The 18,807-nt window shown below is 36.1% G+C and overlaps 1 protein-coding gene across 2 annotated transcripts in view; it reads left to right on the top strand.

Annotated features, from left to right (window-relative positions):
- The window catches only part of LOC118322248, a 72,951-nt gene that overhangs the window by 15,886 nt on the left and 38,258 nt on the right, over nt 1-18,807 (top strand). The window lies entirely within an intron of this gene.

Below are 18,807 nucleotides of genomic sequence, written 5' to 3'. Positions count from 1 at the left end.
CCTTATGTTAATCATCACTTGATTTTATATGGAAAGCAGATTATCCTTTGATTTTGATGAATGTAGCAGCTGCCAGACTCTTCATTGGACTAAAATCATACATTCTTCTATCCCTCTCTATTTCATCTAATCCCTCTGTTCATACACTACTTTACATTTATATTACACATTTCAAATTAATTCCTCCTCAGTCTCCATGACACATTTAACATTCCTTTATTATTTTTCATTTTCTGTTTTTATTTTTTATCTATTTAATCACTTTATTAAAACAAATTTACACACAACAATTTCAATTTTTTTTTTCCTCTCTATTTTTTTTTTTTTTACAATATTTTAATAAATGTTTGTAAATGTTAGTCATTTTCTTTAAATTGTAAACTGGAATTTGGATAGTCCTCACTTTTTGTGTGAGGAAATAAAAACTATAATACTGTTCTATAATTCTTTTCTATTTTTCATTAGCGCTTTTAGCAAATGCTAATGGTTTATAAAGCAGTCTGTCCCTTGACAACATTCAACAGAGGAACCATCACACTGTTTTCATTTTTTAAACTTACCTATTCAACTATCTTCTAACTATTTTCCATTTCTAAATTTCCAAGCTATTTATCCTATCCTTTAATGTTAGCAGTGATTCCCATTAGACGTTACTTTTTGTTAACATTATTTTAACACCTGCTAAGTCCCCGGGAGCTCCCATACACTCAGTGTTGTATTTGTCCAACATTATAGAAGAAAGCAGGTTAGATGCGATGATTAACGACCAGACTGAAAACTCAATGCAACAGATACTCCTGTAACCAGCACATCAGTCATGACATGGAATAACGTAGGGAATGCGGAAATCACAGATAGGATAACAACGTTAAGTTAACTGCCTGTATGGCTGTTAACCATTTACAATTGTTAGTGCCTGCCCACATAGACATTGAACCAAGTTCCCAGTACCTACATTGTCACACTTAACCAGAGATCTATGAGAACATTAATACAGTCAAAAACAAACACCAAGGACATATATACATACAGTCTTATGCAAAGGTTTGGGCACCACTCGACAAATAGTCTATTTTGGCGATTCTTTAATTGAAGAGATATAAACACAGCCCCTTTAGGATATGGAACATAAAGCATATTTTCAGTAAACATTAATGCATAGTTATGTTTTAATTAACTAACTATACATTTATGTTTGCTTTTGTTCGATATCAAAAAATCCAAACCAAAAAAAGATTTTCTGTTTGTTTTATTTCAGTTGAACTTTAAAACGTGATGTTCTTTCCGTACTGCAAATAGTGCTGCTCTGCACAAATAGTAGTATCTGTGTTTGGTGCAAATTCCACACTAAAATGTGGCTGAAACTTTAGCCAAGTTTAGACTGCAGACAGTCACTGGACAGAAAAACAAAAACTGCAGCATCTGGTTTGGTTGGATAAGGTTGCAAACAAGATTTAATTTACATCATAGCAGGGTCAGTCTGTAGCCATTATTCTAAGCAAAGACTTGGACTCTTGGTAATTTCACCCTTTTTATTTAACCTCCATGCCCTCCTTCTCTCTCCTGCCATCCGTCCCCGAGCACAATTCATTTGAGTTCCTGTTCGGGAGGGTCCTGAGGCTGATTCAATTAAGTTTCCTTTAATTGGCTTTCAGGCATCCAAACTGAAACTGATGGAGAATTAATAACAGCTCCAGTTGGTCTCCATACTGTTTGCAACCTTGGAAACATCCTAAAAAAAGTCTAAGTCAGTCCCATTTTCCATGTCTGTTTTGGTAGCTCGATAATACAGCTGTGAGGAAAACGTGGTCTCAGTTACTGTGTGGTCCTTGATCTTGGTATTCAATTCATCTCTTTGTCAACACCCTGGATGTTTGGTGCAAACTTTGTACCCACAAAAACACAGCAGAGGCCAAAGAAAGCTCTGCATGAGTACAGTATACCTTACTGTTCCTACTTAAGCTAAAATATGCATATGGTTTCAAAATCTATACTGTTCTATAAACCCATCAAATCTATCAATTAGTGATGAAAGATTAAAACACTATGCATTCCTGTTAATCCTTCACAGTATGTTCTCTCTTATTAGCTCCTCACTGAGGCACAGGTTGTACAAAGCTAACTTTAAAAATAATTATTTTTCTGTCTGACAAGTAGTTCTCTGTGGGTATGGCTCACTCTGTGTCCAGAGAAAGAGAAATCATTTGCAGATGCGTTACTATTTAGGTAGCTAACAAAAGAAGAGTTGTGAAATGGCAGGAAATGATGGCTGCTAAAATTAAGGTTTGAAGTTCATATATCATTAACAGCCATGAAATCAACTTTTCCTCTGACTGTGCTTCTCCCCAGAGTCTGCCTTTGTCTTCAAACAGCTCCAAAGCAATCATTATGCTCAGACATAATGTACCATAATGACAGTAATTTCAGTATCAAATTTTCAAACGTTAGGCCTTAATTCATTGTGGTTAAGTAGCTTAGTTGTAATTCACATTTTCTACCCTTCTTAGCAGAGTGCTCAAGGAATGAGACGTCTAAAGCAGGACAGGAGAGCACTGCATGCAGGAACATTTGAAAGGCTGTATTCATTTACATACTGTCTCAAATACATGAGGCCTGTGTAGCATTCAGAGCAGCAAAACAAAAAGTCATTCTGTAGTCTTTTCATTTACATCTTTACATTGAATTTATTCTTTTACGTATATCCAAATTCTTAATGTCAAAAAAGCAGCAGCATAAATCCATATGTACAGGATCATTTCCATCCCATACTATCAGCATCAAAATAGATGTCAGCATGCAGTGCTTGCGACTCTACAGTTGGCCAGTTAAAACAACACTCCTCTGAAATGAGAAAAACCTCTGTCTGCAAAACCTTTGTCTGCAAAGTTTTGGTAATCGATTAATCACAAAATGATTTTTTAAGCAAAAGTAGCACAAAAAACTCAATTTAGACTACTTCCTTTTTGTTTTGTCATCCATGATTGTAAACAAATATCTCGGACTATTGGCCTAACAAAATAAAACATTTTAAAATGTCATCTTAAACTCTAGAAAGTTGCAAGGGACATCTTTCATTATTTTCTGACATTTTATAGTCTTAACAAATAATCGATTATTAAGAAAATAATAATAATATTACAATAAGTTAGTTGCAGCCCTAACACAGAGGGAACTATTCAATCCCAAGTTTCCATCTTTTTTATGACTGCATCATCCCATAAAATAGGAATTTAAAAAAGTGTCATGTGCATCATTTTATTCACACTTCTCAAAATCGTGTTTGTTATCTTTGGAGATTTTGGGATAACCAGAGTTAGAATTTGAATAAGGCCGGTGAGTGTATATTTTTGTCATTATCAACATACCCCATGAAAAGACCAAAATCAACATTGTTCATTACAACATTAGTCTCTTAATACTTCCCTACCCAGTCTGTAGCACTCAACTTCAAGCCCATTGGTTTATACTCGAGACTTAAACACACAATCATGTACTTTCACTTTAAAAAACAGCAACATTACTAAAACACAAGCAGTGGTACTATATTACTTTATTAGGGACTATTTTCAGATGCAGATTACAGTAACACGTTTGGTGCGCTAGTAAGTTTACAAGTATTTACATCAATTTAGTTTTGTCTTTTCTACATGGTTTGTTGACAGTAATGAAATAAAAATAACATTTTACCTGTAACATGAAGTTGTGTGGGTTGTACAATGTTTGGTGCACAGCATTAGTTTTTGATGACATTTTATAATGACTTACCAAGTGGCATCATCAGTGACATTTTTTGGGATTTGTCATCAATTGATTTTTATTTTGATTTGATTGATAATTTAATTATTATTACATTAATATTAACAAAATATTCCCCTTGAACATGCTGTTCATTTCTTCAGCTTCTAGTAAGATATAAGGCATAAGATATGAGACAATGTGCTGGTGGCTTCATTATAATGATTTGTTGGCATTAAAAAAAAGCTCGTAAAACCTCCTGATAACTACCTGAGTTTGATAGCAGGAGGCCTGAAGCCTATGTATGATGTTGGACTTAACTACATAGAGCAACTAAAACGATTAAAATAATGTAGGAAAACTAACAAACTGTATTTAATGAAAACCACTTCAGCTTTGTGTGTTTTTGCTGCTTTTGACCAATTCTAACCCTTCCCATATGTATTTGTTCATTAATCAACATCTTCATAGCAGACCTGGCTAGTGTGGATGAGTATTTTCATTATAAGGCCCCTCACAGCCATTATGCACAGAATCTTTCTGTTCCAAACTGAGCTGTAAATTTTGAGAGAATCTGACACCCCTGCCCGAGGGTTACAGCAGAATGCTAACGAGGCCACAGCGACATTTCCATCACCATACAGTCAGTCGCACCATACATCAGCTCTGCGCTGAACATCTCCCAGCGACGCATGAAGTCAGTGACAATTTCAGACGTAACACTTTATTAGCATCCCTCCCATATCCGCGATGTAATGAATGAGCCCATTTAAACAGGATTTACGATATCTTTAAAACTTGATTGCTTAGAATTTGAGAATTATTCATAAGACTAAAGCATCATTTGTCATACCGCGAGTGCTGTTTTGGTGGGAACAAATGGTTTTGTTGTAGTTTTTCAAATGAACTCCATTCCATCCACTCTTCAAATAAGCCATTTGTATGCATATATGTCCACACAACGGATTTAATTAAAGGGAATGAGGCTCAGGTGACAACTCACAATCAAGTTTTCTTCATAATGCATTGTGCCGCTACTGAGCTAACGTAACAAATATGGATGCAGATGATTAAGAATACATACACGTATTGTATTACATGGCAACTTTTGCTGAAACAAAGAGTACAGTGTTCATACCCAGGCAGGACTGCGACTCTGAGGTGTTAAGGGATATATAATACATGTCAGATTTTACTTTGCTTAAAGGTACTTCTTCTCTTATTGAACAATACACTTAAGGAATTATATTATCACCCCTTTCCTACATTTCCTTATTTCCACAATAAGAGAGGAAGAGGCTTCCTCGCCTTGTTACAAAGATTATTGTGCTCACTTCCCGAGGCAGTGTGACCATGCTTTGTGTGCGATGCCCAGATCATCTCTCAATTACACAAGGATCCTGAGGCAGAGGGTGTGGACCCAAGTGAAGGACCAGTTATGTACACACACACATACACACACACGCTGCTATAGCTTGGAGGCATGGCTTACTATAGCCACAGCCAAGAATGAGGCCTCTCAGGATAGATTTACACACAAATAAAACCAGCCTTATCTTGGCCCACATGTGAACGAGAACTGATTACACGGTCTACATTTCAATGCTCAGATTAAATGGAGTCAATTTCCTATGGCCTATTTAAACCAATTCCAACCTGAAAACACAATGAAACCAAATCTGATATTACTGCACTAAGACCAGGGACGCTGGAAGTCCAGTCACAGTTGTAGAGTGCTGGGAGAAGGTCAGTCTATATAATGACGTCATACTAAGTGGTACACTTATTAATTTGAATGGCTAGGATAACTTATATCTAACAGTTATTAACAACCATTTATTACAATTTGACAGCAGAAAGCAAACTAGAACAGCAACTGTATGTCAAAGCAGCCACGGCAACTGCACAGTCAACAACACAATAACTAAAGCATGAGAACTGCAAGGGGAGGAAGAGGAAAGACAGTGGGCAGAGATACTGAACCACGACCAGTTTGTCATAGGTTTATAGAAAGTGCAGAGCAGTGGGATACAGACACATTCACTGAGGAGGCGAGGTTTTTAATATCACAGCGATAAACTTCTGGTCCATGATTCGCACGCCCCTCCCTCCTTGCTTGTCTACAGGAGCCTCTTCTCTCTATCTATCTTATCTACTTCTATCTATTATCTTCTATCTATCTATCTTCATCTCTCTATCTCTATCTCTATCTTCTATCTCGTATCTCTTTCATCTCTTCTATCTCTATCTCTCTCTCTTCTCTCTCCTCTCCTTCTTTCTCTCTCTCTTGATTGAGTTTGCATCACACTTTTTTATCAATTGATGGTTTTTATATCCTTCCTGGCACCCCTACTTCCCGCCTCTACATCCTGATTGAGACCTCAAATAACTTCAACTGTCTGAGAAACTGTTTGGGAGGTTGAGTTTTTTTTTAATAGTACGTAATTAAAATGTTCTTTTATATTATTCTTTTAATTGATAGTGACAGCTGAAGATAGACAGGAAAGGGGATAGAGAGAGAGAGAGGGATGACATGCATCCCAAAAATATAAATATTAAGGATTATTCAGTAAAATAATGTTGGCAATGGAAATAGAATGTATCCAGACGAGATACTATGTCTGTCTTAAACCCCATTTCCCAACTCTTCTTGTTTTACCACGATAGTTACCTTTGTGGCAGACACTAATATTATTTTGCTGCTTTCCATAAGTCATTACTGTCACATCATTATCACGGACATGCAGACTTAAAGTATAGTGTACTATTTTTATAGTATAGTATAACATTTAACTGGCACTCTTCTCCAAAGTGGTTTATGATGAGAGCAGCGTAAGACTCAGTTAAGGTCTTGCCAAATTAAAAGTACTGGATTGGATCAAAGCCCTTTTTTATTTCATTTTATTATGAATTATTTTCATTATGAATTAATCTGCTGATCATATTTTAATATTAATCCTAGAACTCTGGGTAACCCTATTTTACCTTTAATAAACATCCCCTGCCTTCAGTAAAAAGCTAGAATAGGACTGGACAGACAGAATGGAAAAGACAGACTGGAAAACAACCTTAAAGACTCCTGCACTGTTACTACTAGTTCCCTATTGTGAGATAATGCTAAATGCCTAACACTAGCACAAGCACATAGGATTTCTAAATACAATGAACTGAACAGTTTCACAGTAGTATTTTCTAGATGTTTGCTAACATTAGCCACCATAAGCTGCTGTTCATACCAGACCAAGTGAAGCTGTAGCAGCAAAATCACTCACAAATAATGAATTTAGCTTTTCAGTTGCATGAGGAAGAATCTGTTACATCTTGTGTTGAAGCTTTGTTTAAAGGACATCTCTTAAAAGCACATGGATAAAGCTTATTCTTACATTAACAAAATTACCATTATCTGTAAATGGTTGGCATATTCCACAGCTCTAGTGGGCAACATTATAATACCATTGGTGTAAGACTGCAGCTACAAACACCGTGTGGTTGTATTTGTTTAAATTAGTTCACCTTAAGTATCTCTTCACTGGATTTTTCAATATATATTAAAGGCCGTAGTCATTGGTTCTACTATGAACAACTCGTCCAGTAATCACCTAAGGTCATTCTGATGGTTAGTAAATTAATGAAACAACCTTCACAGATGGAGAGTAAGTTTACTGAATTTTTGTTTTATTTAATTTTATGTTTAAAATTAAATCCTTGTGAGATTTAATTAACTGAATTGTGAGGAGTTACTCCAAACCCAAAACTCTTTATTATCCATTAAGTCTTTTCAAACTAAGTGTGTGTTTGTGTGTGTGTATGTGTGTGTGTAAGGGACGCATGAACGCTCGCACACGCGTGGGTGTGTTTTTAAAATCCCACACAGTCATATTGCAATGCCTCAGCAAAGCTCTTGATTAGTTGTGGTTTTATGTTTGGATGGTCCATTTAATTAGGTTATGTACGAGATAAAGGCCAGCCAAAAGTAATCACAAGGATTATTTACTCTTGTTAATTGAGGTTCTATCTTAACACCACAACTAAAGGTTAATGTTCTCTTGGTATATTATTTACTGTCCACGCTCCAGAGGCCGGCTCGCACCTCACACAGTGGAGGAGGTAAAGGAGACTCCACAGGTATGGGGGGGGGGTGGAAAATGATTTGTAGCGTAATATTGACAGTAGTTGAACTTTGGACATTTAACGGCCCCGCTCTAAGCCTTCTGAAATACTGTACAACCTTCATTTTAATAATCTTATTTCGGCTCAGGTGTGATGCTCAAGTTTCCTGGAGCTTTAGGTGGGTGCAGCCCATCACCACTCCTAATCTCTCCTTTAACTAACCACAGATAATTCTCCATGCACATGTAAATCATAGAGCGAGCTTTAAAGTGAATTGAAAGGTAGATTTGAAGTGACATTGTGTGATTAATTCTGCCGCTCTCTAAATGACCCTTCGTTCTGTCTTCATAGGAAAGCTGTTCTAATAGTCTTTCCAATAGTGATTAAAATTACAAAAATGTGAACCTGTAGGTTAATAAAAATGGTAATTTAACTAGTATCTGATTTAATTGACTCTGAAGAAGTACTTAAACGTGTTTGCACTCTGGAAAATCTACATGGCTCAGCGGCAAAGAAATTGGAATATCCAGCTGTCAAGATAATAAATTTGACTATTTCATCACTGTAATCTTCATACAATCTCCCTTTGTGCTGGTCCCTACCGCTCGCCGCTAATGTAATAAATCACCTCCATGTTTGGAATTGTTTCATGTGTTTTAGAGTAATTGTAATATACTCAAAAGACCCCAAGTGTGGTGATCAGCCGGTGTTCTTAACCTTTGTAGATTCAAGATTTGGAAAGTTTAACTCAACTTTCCACCTACATCAAACTTCTTCTGTGTTTCCATAAGAATGGCACTCTCTCCATCAGTGCAGCGTGGGGTGGAATGTACAGAGGACTGTTACACTTGACATGGGGCTTTGTTTTAACTCCCTCTATATAGCGTTCATAAGCAGTCTATAAACAACTAATAGATGGTTTATAACACACTGTAAGTAGATATGACAAGTGTTTACCAGGGGTGTAATCTGTATGTCACAAAATATCTCTGGCCCTGGCTCATACACAAAGTTAAAATTTGTCTCATCTGCTTCATTTTCTGCATTAAATAGTTTTTTATGACCATTTATAGGCATTGTTTATATATTAATGTATGAAATAACCATGTCCCTGGATTTATCAGTAGTATAACACGAGAAGACAGAAATAAAATTTAGTAAGTCTGAAGGTCCTGGTAAGAGTAAATAGTGGAAATACAACAGAAAGTTTCAACAGTGGGAAAATAAAAGTCAGAATTTCATTGACCATATTGCAGGATTTTTCTTTAAAAACAGGAGGTGGTGCGTATAAAGGGAGGAGGTCCAGATGAAAATGAAGTTGGTTTGAAGTGTTTATGAAATAGGTGAAAAAAAACAAAACCTCTCCTTTGTTTTGTTTTTGTTTTTTTGTTTTTTTGGCATTCACCTTCACGCGTCTTTCTTGTATCTGTTCAGAGCCATTGTCTGTTCATATACAAATAATGGATTTGTTTATTAATGTCTGTATGATTTGATCAGAGTAAACACTTAAGAAGCCTCAGTTTTTCTCTTTTCTTTTCTTTTCTCCAGGTTGGAGTTTGCTATTTATGGCAGCCATACTCAGTCATTTTTATACTGGAGATATTACGTGCTAGCGTATTAAGCACAACTTATATTAGTAAAATGTATACTGATTAATTTCGGAGTACTCATCGCTGCTATTGCAATATCTATAAGATATTGACATTCCATGAGCATTGTTAATCTTAATAAATCTTAGTTTCACTTTACTTTTGGCCCCATTTTTATGCAATGTTAATATGTAATGTAATTATGGTCTGTATTTTTTCTGCAGTTGAATATATTTACATTTTGCAGTTACCTTTACCATTATTAGTGGCGGAGTCCACCATGTTGTACAAAACATTTTAAAGATGCAAAAGCTTCTTTGTTTGTTTTAATGTTCACGGTTCTAAGGCCTCCGCGTCGTCCATTAATTCCTGATTATGGACACCTCGTCGGGCATTATCCCTTACACAATCAGCAGAAACTGACTTTGTTGTATAAATAATAAAGGTCTAACACACAGTCCTGGAATATAATTCAGTGGATGGTTAGATGGACGTATAGATACACCTGTTTGGTTAGAGTTTGACTTGTTCATACACATGAATATTTAAATGGATCCTTTGTAGGTTAGCGTTACAGTTCTAATTGCCTAAGACTAACACACACAAGTTGTACTAATATCCTGATATAGGTTTAAAGTTTTTTATTTTCTCTTTTTAAATTAATTTATGAATAACCAGTTGTAAGATATTTTTATTGGCTTATGACAATTTTACAGTGAGTTTTTCAGCATTTATTAACTGTTTGGACAGCAGGTTTAAAACTACTGAAGATATATAATTATATATGATTACAACTATTGTGTTCTCTGTTATCGAGCATTTATTTACTAACTTTATAGGAGGAGTTTTTCAAATACAATAATAAACACACAAAAATGTTACAGCTAAGAGTGACAGAAATTAATTGAAGAGTTTTTTTTATTTTTATTTATTTTATTAATTGTTTATACACTGCTAATACATACTTTATAGGGGGGTTAAAATAAAGTGCTACCAACATGGTTTGGTATCTAAAAGTGTGTCGCAGACCTATGATTGTAGGCTTGCAAACCAGATGACTCTTTCAGGGGTATAATTTCTTTCTCTTTTTTTTTTTCATTTCTTATTTATATGATGCCAAAAATATGCTCCCAGGGCTATCATTTTTCTGTGGCTGTTTGCAAAACCGGAGAGCTAAGAGGATTTATCTTCTTGACCCATCACACAAAGACAATGAGCTGCAGAATAGCAGTGTCCAACAGAGAGGACTGAGGGTGGGCACACCCACCCATCCTCAGGCCTCCTTCTAAAGACAGAATCATGTTACAGGTGAGAGACCCATTACTCTTGTCTGTATCAACTCTCACTGCCTTGCTAAAAAGCCAGTGCATGTGTGTTGGTTGCAGGGATTAGGCTACTGTATGTCAGTGTTATATCTCTGGCTTGTTTTGACCAGTGTGGGCTTCAGGTTTCTGACAGTACACAGCATTAGATATCTGCGATGGCAGTAACAGGACAAAGCAGCTTGTCCCTCTCTCCAGTAAACACCAGCACAGTATCAGCCTTTGCATGGAGACTTAGTATTAAAGTGGTGTTGCAGAACTCTCTACTTTTTAGGAGCCTTTTGCCCCGGGGCTAGGGCTAATGGTTTACTCACTCCCCGACAGACCCTCAGGCTCTAGGTAGTCTCACATTGTCAACCTGCTCTCATTAACTCCTATAAGTCCTGGAGAGATAAGCGTTAGACAGTCACTTACTGGAGGCCTTACAAATGAATGTGCAATAGACTGACAAACACATTTTCAGGTACACAGTCAAATTATTATTTTTTTTTAGGTTGGAGACAGCTTTTTACACATATATTGCTATTCAAACAGACATGTTATGTTTTTTGCCTTGTATAATATGTGGTTGTTGATCATTAATTAGATTTGTGTTGTGTGACTCAGATCCTTTGCTTAGGTAAAAGCAACAATACAACACTGTAGAAATATTATATTATCAGCTCAATATACTTAAATGATAAAAAGGTATATTATTTATAATATTACAGTGAATAAGTATTTCCTGTGATTGTATTCATACATTATAGTTGCTGGACATAATTGTAGCAGTTTTTCAAAATGTACCCCAAAATAATACTCGGTACAGTACATTACTTAAGTTAACAGACTTAGTTTTATAGTCTTGTGCAGGTTGTAAGTGAACTGCTGAAATCTCTGTGAACTAAAATGTTAATAAGTTTGTGTTTCAACCAGCTGCATTGTGGTTACAGTATGTTCTGTGTGTAGTAGAACATTACAGTTTCCATTGCCTTTGTTGTAATTTTTCTTTTTTCTTTCTATCCATCGTCTTAATTTTGACATTTCACAACATTTTTATCACTCATGTTATCCATATCACAGGGCAGATTGTGCAAGAATAGAAACACATATTTCGGGAATTTTCACATGTATGACAACATTAATGAAGTTTTGGTGTGTGCTGCTGACAAATTGCAATTTTTGTTAACATCAAGTCAGCCACATACTGCTCTTGCTGATGTGTACATAGAAGCTTACTTAAAAGCATAATTGTTGGCTAAAAAAGTGACACCAGTGTTTTGGACATACAGATCTTTTGTTTCAGCATTTGCACTTTGAAACAGTCACATCACAGCAGTATCATGAGTTATACACTGGACCTGTAAACGTCCTGGGTACTCTCACAGTCACCTGTTCCACCTTTTCTCCTTTAATCTTGATTAAATATGGCAGTCTCTTTGTTTGACAATGTTTGAACTGCTGGATCGTCACTCAGTAAAATATGCACCCAGGCCTATAGAACTGTAGAGTAAATTATAGACTGCTAAGCCAACATGTTTTCATAAGATATGGTCTCAGATAGAGGCAGTCACTTCTGTTAATCTACTCATCCATTTATTCACTTTACAGCTGACTCACATCATATATACATTAATTAATTTAAAAGTACAAAGAATTGTTGAAAGAAATGTTGATCTGGCCACCACATTAAAATCTCCTGTTCTGACAGTTATACATTCATGTATATATTTGTATTTGTTTGGTTAGTTATGCATGGACTGTAAAAGGACTTTTCCTTTTTCCTTTGCATTAATAAGGGCTCCCTTAAAGGTCCTAAAACCTTTTTTTTAATCAGCTTCTTATTATGAGGGGTGAGTTCCCATATGAACACGCCATTTTATGCCAAAGTTAGAACAGTGTGGGTTATTCCAAATAAGAGATTCTTGTATTTGTGCTTTTGTCTGCGCTCTTCTCACTGGTTTGTAGTGGGCGGGCCTTAGCTGGAAAAAGTGATGTCATAAACTTCTGTGCACTCATCAGGATTTAGCAACATTTAAATCGGAGTGATTGCAGTTGAGGGGTTGTTCGCTTATGTTGCAAGCAGTGTCAATCAAATGAATAAAATACTTGAGTGAGGTTGTTAAGATATACAGAGAACCCTGCACAGGTGCAGTTTTGCAAACCTGTACCTGCAGAGCTCAGAACCGGAACCAACCAATTACCCGCAATTATCTCGGCCGAAACCCGTGCTACACACAGTTTCTTACTTGCACAATTATATATAATATAATATAATTTAATTTAATTTACCACCATTACTCATTTCATTTTTGTCAGTCACATACTGTGGCATACACTATGTATACTTTGTATATATTAGCATATATTGTATATATTTTATTGTTATTACTATAAGGTACATAGGCTCTTATTATATTTCTATTTCCATTTTTATTGTTTTTTTTACTTGAATATACATATACATATATATGCATTTGTATTCTATGTTAGATTGTAATATAGGTATTATTTCCATTCTTTAACATTGTGTGAGCACCTTGAACAACAGTAACAAACAAATTTCCCCCCGGCGATCAATAAAATATCTCTGATTCTGATAAGTGTAACATGTAGAAACATGAATTAAAATCATAATTAGCCGTTTGGCTGAATAAATTACCAACTGTTGCTACTCGGTACGCTGCTGCTGCGTCCACACGGCCAGCTGGGCACCCATGTCAATAAAGCCCTGTGTCAGTTTGCTAAATCCATCTTCACTCACAGTTTCAAACAATCTGATGTCCCAGCATACAAACTTTACAGCTTACTGGGTTATAGCATCCTTGTCCTACTGTTTTGGTGGTTTGAGAGTTGTGTTCTTGGAAAAGTTTCTGTTAAATGGTGCAGAGCCCGTCCTCCTGCTGCAGCTGTATGTTTCCTCAGAGAGGATGTGTACGCTTTCACAATAAATAAAAAAATCCTGGCAGCTGATTAGGCTTGATAACAATTAACTGATTTAAATGTTAAAAGTAGCCTGCGCAGTAATTTTCATTTCTGATTTCTCCAGAAAAAAACAACACATTTTTGTTTTCACCCACATTTGATAAGTTTTTACCCGCCCGTACCCATCAGTGTATATAAATATATTATTTACCCATTCCACAGTGTTTTTGGGTACCTGACCTGGTGCAGGACTCTGGTCTGTTGTATAATAAAGCACTATAACTGCACATTATCTGGCTGTTCACTGTCAGCCACAATCTCTGTACTGCTCCTAACCTTTCACCATTTCAAAATGAAAATAAACTTCACAGTATAGAAATATAGAAAATAATTATAGAGTCTCAACATATGAAATATTTTTTTTTGTTTTTAGGGGGTGATAACTAAGTGGTCCGAGAACCCCTGACACCTCCTGTATTTTGCACACACGGGCAAACTTAATCATTTGTAGAGTCAAATAATTAGATTTACTTCACAGTAGAATGCAGTGAAATACAATATCCACAGAAAGAACTGTTTTTTTCCCTTCTCTCTGACTGTATTGAAGATTTCTTAAAGTGTAATTCACATTTCTGAGTGATTAATTTTGTGTTTTATTCAGGATAATTGTTCTGCAGCAAATGCTAGATACTGAACAGAATTAGTGCCCTGGCAGGATCAGAGCTCCCAACTATCTTTTTTTATTTTATATAATTGTAGTTATTTTTTAACCAAAGAGAGATCCAGAATGTGGAAACTAAAATTAGTTTTTAATGTAGGTGTTATAATGTAATAAGAACAAATGATTTTGTTGCTATAGTGTAACTGCTTGAATAAAGCACTAAACCATTCCTCAATAAGGCTTCCGGGTAAAAGGCTCTACACAGCTGTTTATCTGCACTGGAAGTTCACCGCTGTCAACCGATTTTTCTGGAAATAGCAGTGTGTTAAAAAAACATTTTCCTACCTATGCAACACATTTTTCTCTCTTCTCTTCTTACTTGTGCTTGTTGAGGTTGAAAAAGATTAGGGGAAAATAGTGCATCATAAACTGGCTGCAGGCCTCGGGGCAACAGTGTCTGCTCTAAAGCTGGATAATCTCATATCAGTGTGGCGTGTTCATTTAGCTTAAAAGATAGGACCGTTTTAGAAGCACCTCCTTAGGTTATTATGAAGCTTTTCATACTCAAGATGATAACTCAGTCTGGCACCTGTGTAATTTACTAATGACACATGATTTTAGCCTGCACTGACTGCGAGCCGGGGAGGAATTACAGTGCACTGCAGAGCCTCTGCAGATATGCCAGCCACTGACACTGAGGCAGAACCTGGTTGGGTTGTGTTTTAACTTCTTTAATTAGGTGTGTTTACTCTGTATTTTATTTGCAGAGATCATGGGAGAGCCTGGGGAAAGGTAGATTTAATTAAGGGACACTGATGAAAGCACACAGCTCACACAATCTCCAAAGTGTTTCCTCTGATATTGCTGCAAAATATCCTGATGACAGGTGGTGCTGGGGAGGAGTTGACACGGCTGCGAAATAGAACGATTTGGATTCATTCTCACCATGTGTAGGTGGGAAAGTGTTATAGGTCTTCTGTTATATATCACTGAACTCAATTTAACTGCTAAATAAAATCCATTTAAATACAAAATCTGACTTGTGCAGGAGAGTGGGATTTTAGGAGTGGAAACATGAAAAAAAAAAAAGATGTGATTGCACATAAAGGAATTCTGATGGTCGGTGAGATAGTGGAAATGTACGAGCAGCTTTGCAATTAGCAAGTGCAGGCCTGCCACATTGTCAAATGCCCTCACGCTCTGTCTCTGCGATAATTGTCACAGCCCCTCTCTTTTATTACAATCTGTCATAGAGTCAACCATATTCATTATGAATTCTTATCTGCTTGTGCTTTAACATTTGCCAGATGGCACGTTGGTATCAAACGCTAATAATGATGTAGTAAGGAAATTAAGACTTTATCAAAAGCTACTTAATGCCGGAAAAAAGGAAAATCTAAATACATTGATGCATCAGTTGATCCTTGATGATCCCATCTGTGAAAGTGTGCAAGGTGAATCATCCTATCTTATAGCTACAGAATATGCAAATTGGAGAGCAAAGCTGAAATTAGATTGGGTTTAGCTTAACTAATCTCTTTGGCTCACAATTTAAGTTTGATGTTGAAGGAAATTCCATTTTATACATGCAGATATAATCTGGTTTTCTAACCTACAGTACATAATTTACTGGTAGGAAATGAAAGCTATAAAATGTGTAAAGAAAGAGGAGATAGACAGACAGCTTCACAAAATACAGAGGCTCATAGACATTTTATACACCTGCCAATTCCCAACAAAGGGATTTACCTTTGCCACAAGCTGCAGATGCATCGGTCTAATTAATACATGCACAGAATATCTAAATCTCCTCATAATAGAGCAAAAGCAGAAAAGTCTGTAACACATGCAGCAATGTGATTTTAAAGGCATATTGGATTTGACAGGAATTGGCCATTGAAATTTGCAGTGTATAGTTTTGATCTTGTGCTAAAATAACAAAACAAAAAAAATCAAAGTGTGAGATTTATTGCATTTCATGCTCACTATTGTACATCATTCATATTCAGTACATTCATTGAAGAGGAGCTCTCACTTGCTATCTGCTTGCTTCTACTCCACTGAGCTTGGTCGCTAATGGAACAGTAAGTTCATACACTTAACTTTGTCACTATTTTAAATGCAGTGTTTAAAAGTAAATGCTCATTTCAGCATGCTAACATGCTCACAATGACAATAGGAACATGTTGATTTTTAGCAGATTTAATGTTCACCTTCTTAATTTAAATGTTAGCATGTTAAAATGAGCTCATTAGCACTTCACTAAAACAAAGAACAGCTAAGGCTGATGAGAATTGTATTATTTATAAGTAAAAAAGAAGGAATGAACGATAATTATCAGGGCAGATAAATTATCAGCTGATAATGGGAAATGTATATTATAAATGATCCCAATAATTAAATTACAGCTGATAAATAGTGGTCCATAATTATAATGATTTATTTTGAATTCTAATGCTCACTACACCCCACCCTTTGTGTGCATAAGCTACAGCTCATAAACTTGTTTTTAAAATACAACAATGTCATTTATCTTATCAGCATATATCAATATCAATAAAAGGTAACTAGAATTACCTAATCTGTTCAAAATGTTGTGCCAATCGCTGAAGTGGGTGTTAAGATATTTCACTAAAACTTAAGGGAATCACCAACATCATTAGAGTTTACTCTAGGCCTGTATAACATTTCATGGACATTTCAATGACAATAGTTGTTTTGATATTTCAGTTTGGACTAAAGTGGCGGACCCTCAGACTGACATTATCATCAGTATGACATGATTCTGTTGGTCTACTGTTGGAATTAGTGTTGTGGAAATCTACATTATACTGAATTTGATCAAGTCAACAGATACAAATAGAGGTTTTTGAGTTTGCATTAACGGTAGACAACATCAACAAATTAAAATGGGAGCAGATCAGGAAACGGGTTTGTTGCTAATATATGATATAATAAAACTAGAAATAATGGCCCCTCTTACATAAGCTTATTTCAAGGCTTTCCAACTTCTGTGATTCTGCCATTACTCTTATCTAAAATGCAAGTAAATCCTGTTGTTAATGTGTCTTTCCTCTTGAGAAGTAAGCCTAGAACACAGGGAGAATCTCAGCCATGCACAATAAATAGCTGAGAAAATGAGGCTCATGGGAACAAGAGGTACGGTCCTAGATTTTCCTCCCTCAGTGACATCTTGAATAGTTCAGGAGTTATGTGCAAAAGTTGTGGAAGATAATGTCTGGTGACATAGACTTGTTGTCACATTTTTCATCCACTACTATCCAGTCCCATTGCATTCTGATCACACCTCCTCAGGCAGATAACTATTTCCTCAGGATTAATGTCCCAATTTCTGCATCCTCCAACACATCACAGTTAATGACCTTGATTTAAATCACAAGAAGGTATGTAGGAACTCATATTACTTCCAAACAAGAAAATAGATCAGCCTTTAGATTTTGTTTTTGCCTGGCCCTGTGCTATGCAACTTTTGCCCTGCAGCTATCTGTGAGATAGGCAATCGCCTCTACTCTTGGTTTGATTGATTCAGTGCAAGTTTACCAAGCTGAGACACCTCATTCATACATATGCTGTTTCTCATTTTCCTAATTTTTTTTAGTTTTAAAGCCAGATACTTTCTGTTGGATTGCTAAAGCTTAAAGAGTTTGATGCGCTGAATAAGCGTGTAGGTTACGTGGCTTTACAAAAGTGAAAGGTACGATAAGCTCAGAGGATGAATTAGTGCTACTTTAAAGCTCGCCGCATGTTTTCAAAATTTCCAATAATTCCCAGCATCCAGGCTAAGCTGATGACAACATCACAAAAAATGACAAAAGTCGAGTAAAAGCAAAGCAAACTGCTTATAGGCCTATAAATTATTTTAGGCTCGGGGGGGTGAATCCTGAAATGTGTGACATTCACATTGCACACACACCGCCCCCTCAAAATACTCTCTCTCTCTCTCTCTCTGTCTGTCTTTCGCTTTGTCTTGATTTCACACACACGAAATACACATCCACAAATTGTCTGTTAAATGACTGCAGTTATTTTAAGTGTAACTGACACCATATATCCCTTAATAATAGTATAATTTACACATTGCTAAAAAAGATCATGACAAGCACAAGTGGTGGGAGTGAAAACAGAATCCAAGAGTGACAACGTAATGATTATGCTTTAATTTATAATGTAGGTTGCAAATTACATGAAGGCAATAAAACTATTGTTTCTAATTGAAACATTCTTGCAATGATCTGAGTCACTCGTTGAGGCTGAAAAAGCTTTGGTAAATGCCAATATTACAAGTCACAGAAACAAATTCTTATAGATAAACTTTTTATTACATTTATGTCCCTCAAAATGTCAGTCCTTGACTTTACTGACTTGTATCGGTCCAAAGTTTGTCACTATGGGAGAGATGTTTGTGCACTGTAAAATCTGAGAGTCAGACACACCCTGGGCGAGCTAGATTTGGTACGTAACAAAT

This window comes from Morone saxatilis, unplaced genomic scaffold (genome assembly GCF_004916995.1).
Source record: "Morone saxatilis isolate NCDOM2014 unplaced genomic scaffold, NCSU_SB_2.0 Contig12, whole genome shotgun sequence".
Taxonomy (NCBI): domain Eukaryota; kingdom Metazoa; phylum Chordata; class Actinopteri; family Moronidae; genus Morone; species Morone saxatilis.
This window is presented reverse-complemented; position numbering and strand designations above follow the sequence as displayed.